Source organism: Harmonia axyridis, chromosome X, assembly GCF_914767665.1.
Source record: "Harmonia axyridis chromosome X, icHarAxyr1.1, whole genome shotgun sequence".
NCBI lineage: Eukaryota > Metazoa > Arthropoda > Insecta > Coleoptera > Coccinellidae > Harmonia > Harmonia axyridis.
In genome coordinates, this window is record NC_059508.1 from 37616152 (window position 1) to 37621151 (window position 5000).

Consider the following 5000-nt stretch of genomic DNA (forward strand, 5'->3'; position numbering starts at 1 on the left):
AAAAATGTTCACGTCCTTAAACGCCTCTCCATCGTTACCCCGACTCCAAGACGATGTTAGACCGGAGCGGACGGTGTCAAATGCGACCGATCTCCCCGGTCTGGACTTAGCGAGATATTCCGACGTGAAATGTTCCGATACAAAAATTTAACTGTGATAGTTAGAGGGGATGGTTCCTTTTGTGATGTACGTTGATTGTGTAATAGAATATGGAAATAAACTTGAGATGACCGAGGTCTTCTGGGATTTTTTTTTTTTTTCGAAAAATATTTTTCGATTTCGGAAATCCCTCAAATTTCATTGAGATATGTCCTAATGTGTTCTTAAAACTTAAATCAACAATCAGAATTAATATCCAAAAGTTATTTCATTTTTTATAAGGAAAAAACGTTCACGTCCTTTCCGCTCCCAAAAAGTGAGATATCATAGAAAATATCGCTATATTTGTTGTTTACGGCCATACCACGCTGAAATTGCCAGTTCTCGTCAGAACACTGAAGCCAAGCAGCGTCGGGCGCGGTTAGTACTTGGATGGGTGACCGCTTGGGAACACCGCGTGCTGTAAGCTTTTTTTTTACGTTCTGCATCGGTCTGCCGAGATAACGTGGTGCATCGGTATGATCGAGTTTAACGTTCTGCATCGGTAAGATCGAGATTACGTGATGCATCGGTAAGATTGAGATTACGTGGTGCATCGGTAAGATCGAGTTTACGTGGTGCATCGGTAAGATCCAATTCACGTTCTGCATCGGTAAGATCCAGTTCACGTGGTGCATCGGTAAGATCGAGATTACGTGGTGCATCGGTAAGATCGAGTTTACGTGGTGCATCGGTAAGATCCAATTCACGTTCTGCATCGGTAAGATCCAGTTCACGTGGTGCATCGGTAAGATTGAGATTACGTGGTGCATCGGTAAGATCGAGTTTACGTGGTGCATCGGTAAGATCCAATTCACGTTCTGCATCGGTAAGATCCAGTTCACGTGGTGCATCGGTAAGATTGAGATTACGTGGTGCATCGGTAAGATCGAGTTTACGTGGTGCATCGGTAAGATCCAATTCACGTTCTGCATCGGTAAGATCCAGTTCACGTGGTGCATCGGTAAGATCGAGATTACGTGGTGCATCGGTAAGATCGAGTTTACGTGGTGCATCGGTAAGATCCAATTCACGTTCTGCATCGGTAAGATCCAGTTCACGTGGTGCATCGGTAAGATTGAGATTACGTGGTGCATCGGTAAGATCCAGTTCACGTGGTGCATCGGTAAGATGGAGATTACGTGGTGCATCGGTAAGATCGAGATTACGTGGTGCATCGGTAAGATCTACTTTACGTTCTGCATCGGTCTGCCCTTGTTTACGTGGTGCATCGGTAAGATCGAGATTACGTGAAGCATCGGTATGATCGAGTTTACGTTCTGCATCGGTCTGCCCGATATTACGTGGTGCATCGGTCTGCCCTAGTTTACGTGGTGCATCGGTTTGGACTTAGAGATATATTTTCGACGTGAAAATGTTCCGATACAACTTTTGAACCAGGATAGTTAGAGAGATGATTTTTTCTGGGATGTACGTGGATCGGGGAATGGATTGTGGGAAATAACTTGCCATGACCGAGGTGTCCTCGAATTTTTTTTTTTTTCGAAAAAAATTTTCTGATTGTGGAATTTTCTCAAATTTGATTTGGTTGCCTCCTAATGTGTTCTAAAAGAGTAAATCAGTAATCGGAATCGAAAAATATTTTTCGGATTTTTTTTTTTTTCGAAAAAAATTTTCTGATCGTGGAATTTCCTCAAATTCGATTTGGTTGCCTTCTAATGTGTTTTTAAAGCGTAAATCAGTAATCAGAATCAATATTCATTGTCGACTTTAATTTTTATAAGGAAAAATGTTCACGTCCTTAAACGCCTCCCCATCATCAGCCCGAGTCCAAGTCGATGTCAGTCCCGAGCGGACGGTGTCAGATACTACCTATCGCCGAGGTCTGGACTTGGCGAGATATTACGACGTGAAATGTTCCGATACAACTTTTGAACCAGGATAGTTAGAGAGATGATTTCTTCTATGTTGTACGTTGATTGTGGAATGAAATACGGAAAATAACTCGCCATGACCGAGGTGATTACGATTTTTTTTTTTTTTCGAAAAAAATTTTCTGATCGTGGAATTTTCTCAAATTTGATTTGGTTGCCTCCTTATATGTTCTAGTAGCGATAATCAACAATCAGAATCAAAATCCATGGTCGGGTTTGATTTTTATAAGGAAAAATGTTCACGTCCTTTTTTACAACCCCGACTCATTGACGATGTTAGAACCGAGCCGGCGGTGTCAGATACGACCGATCGCCCCGGTCCCGATCGTCATTTACGTTGTGCATCGGTCTGCCCGAGATTACGTGGTGCATCGGTATGATCGAGTTTACGTGGTGCATCGGTAAGATCCAATTCACGTTCTGCATCGGTAAGATCCAATTCACGTTCTGCATCGGTAAGATCCAGTTCACGTGGTGCATCGGTAAGATGGAGATTACGTGGTGCATCGGTAAGATCGAGATTACGTGGTGCATCGGTAAGATCTACTTTACGTTCTGCATCGGTCTGCCCTTGTTTACGTGGTGCATCGGTAAGATCGAGATTACGTGAAGCATCGGTATGATCGAGTTTACGTTCTGCATCGGTCTGCCCGATATTACGTGGTGCATCGGTCTGCCCTAGTTTACGTGGTGCATCGGTTTGGACTTAGAGATATATTTTCGACGTGAAAATGTTCCGATACAACTTTTGAACCAGGATAGTTAGAGAGATGATTTTTTCTGGGATGTACGTGGATCGGGGAATGGATTGTGGGAAATAACTTGCCATGACCGAGGTGTCCTCGAATTTTTTTTTTTTTCGAAAAAAATTTTCTGATTGTGGAATTTTCTCAAATTTGATTTGGTTGCCTCCTAATGTGTTCTAAAAGAGTAAATCAGTAATCGGAATCGAAAAATATTTTTCGGATTTTTTTTTTTTTCGAAAAAAATTTTCTGATCGTGGAATTTCCTCAAATTCGATTTGGTTGCCTTCTAATGTGTTTTTAAAGCGTAAATCAGTAATCAGAATCAATATTCATTGTCGACTTTAATTTTTATAAGGAAAAATGTTCACGTCCTTAAACGCCTCCCCATCATCAGCCCGAGTCCAAGTCGATGTCAGTCCCGAGCGGACGGTGTCAGATACTACCTATCGCCGAGGTCTGGACTTGGCGAGATATTACGACGTGAAATGTTCCGATACAACTTTTGAACCAGGATAGTTAGAGAGATGATTTCTTCTATGTTGTACGTTGATTGTGGAATGAAATACGGAAAATAACTCGCCATGACCGAGGTGATTACGATTTTTTTTTTTTTTCGAAAAAAATTTTCTGATCGTGGAATTTTCTCAAATTTGATTTGGTTGCCTCCTTATATGTTCTAGTAGCGATAATCAACAATCAGAATCAAAATCCATGGTCGGGTTTGATTTTTATAAGGAAAAATGTTCACGTCCTTTTTTACAACCCCGACTCATTGACGATGTTAGAACCGAGCCGGCGGTGTCAGATACGACCGATCGCCCCGGTCCCGATCGTCATTTACGTTGTGCATCGGTCTGCCCGAGATTACGTGGTGCATCGGTCTGGACTTAGAGATATATTTTCGACGTGAAAATGTTCCGATACAACTTTTGAACTAGGATAGTTAGAGAGATGATTTTTTCTGGGATGTACGTTGATTGGGGAATGGATTGTGGGAAATAACTTGCCATGACCGAGGTGTTCTCGAATTTTTTTTTTTTTTTCGAAAAAAATTTTCTGATTGTGGAATTTTCTCAAATTTGATTTGGTTGCCTCCTAATGTGTTCTAATAGCGATAATCAACAATCAGAATCAAAATCCATGGTCGGGTTTGATTTTTATAAGGAATAATGTTCACGTCCTTTTTCGCCTATGTTCTTTTTCGACGTGAAAAGTTCCGATACAACTTTTGAACCAGGATAGTTAGAGAGATGATTTTTTCTGGGATGTATGTTGATTGACGTACGAAACTTGGAAAAAAAATAGAAAAGACCGAGGTACTCTAGAAAAAAAATTTATTGAAAATATTTTTTTGATTTCGGAATTAATTCGAAATTCATTCAGATGTCTTCTATCAATATCGCGAAAGAAAAATCAATAATCAGAATCGATATTCATCTAAGATTATTTCCTTTTGGATTGTGTTAACATTCGGTACGATCTTGTCTACGTGATGCATCGGTTTGTTTCTCGGCTCTTGTGAGCAAGTTGGACACTCGAGACGGCCTCCATCGATCGGATTAGGCGGGCTTTAATGTTAACGTGCTGCATCGGTGTGATCTTGTTTACGTCATGCATCGGTATAGCTTTAAATCGCGCCGTAAAGTCGTTCACGTCATGCATCGGTATCTTAAATCGCGCCGAAAAGTCGTTCACGTCATGCATCGGTATCTTAAATCGCGCCGTAAAGTCGTTCACGTCATGCATCGGTATCTTAAATCGAGCCGAAAAGTCGTTCACGTCATGCATCGGTGGCACAAAAAAAAGACGCCGATGCATGACGTGAGCCGACTTTTCGGCGCGATTTAAGATACCGATGCATGACGTGAACGACTTTACGGCGCGATTTAAGATACCGATGCATGACGTGAACCGACTTTTCGGCATGAAGTCAGCTAAAATTATCGTGTGCATCTTGGGTCGGTCCACGTACCGTAGATCAGAGAGGGACGACGTACATACATCGGATACATTTGTATCCAACAAGTTACGATCGTCGTCTGATCCAGCGGTAATCGGACCTACTCTCGTGAATTTATTTTGCCCCTTGAATAACTTTGTACCGATGCACGACGTGAAGTCGACTTTTCGGCATGGTTTAAGCTAAAATTATCGTGTGCATCTTGGGTAGGCCCACTTACTACAGATCAGAGAGGGACGACGTACATACATCGGATACATT

The 5000-nt window shown here is 41.7% G+C and overlaps 1 non-coding gene across 1 annotated transcript; it reads left to right on the plus strand.

Annotated features, from left to right (window-relative positions):
- The first annotated feature begins 449 nt into the window (after positions 1–449).
- LOC123688402 lies at positions 450–568 on the plus strand. The gene has a single exon (XR_006749925.1). It is a non-coding gene; the product is annotated as a 5S ribosomal RNA (ribosomal RNA).
- The last annotated feature ends 4432 nt before the right edge of the window (positions 569–5000 follow it).